The following is a 246-nucleotide window of genomic DNA, read 5'->3' on the forward strand; positions in this document are numbered from 1 at the left end:
CATATTTTATATCTGACACATACAGTTGTGTGAGGCACTAGTGATGTTTGACCAGACACTGTATCTGGAATATGCGGTTTTGTGCTGAACACAATATAAATGCAGTCGATGCCTTCAGTAAGGATGAGAATTGTTTTTGTCTAGAGAGCATCATTATTTATATTCAAGAAAAGTCCTCCCCAGTCACTAAAGGTATAGGTCTTTTGGAGTCGGAGACATACTGAACTGACACAAACTAGAGCTCAT

The sequence above is a fragment of the Sinocyclocheilus grahami genome, unplaced genomic scaffold, assembly GCF_001515645.1.
Source record: "Sinocyclocheilus grahami isolate Dianchi unplaced genomic scaffold, SAMN03320097.WGS_v1.1 scaffold2529.1, whole genome shotgun sequence".
NCBI classification, from domain to species: Eukaryota; Metazoa; Chordata; class Actinopteri; order Cypriniformes; family Cyprinidae; genus Sinocyclocheilus; species Sinocyclocheilus grahami.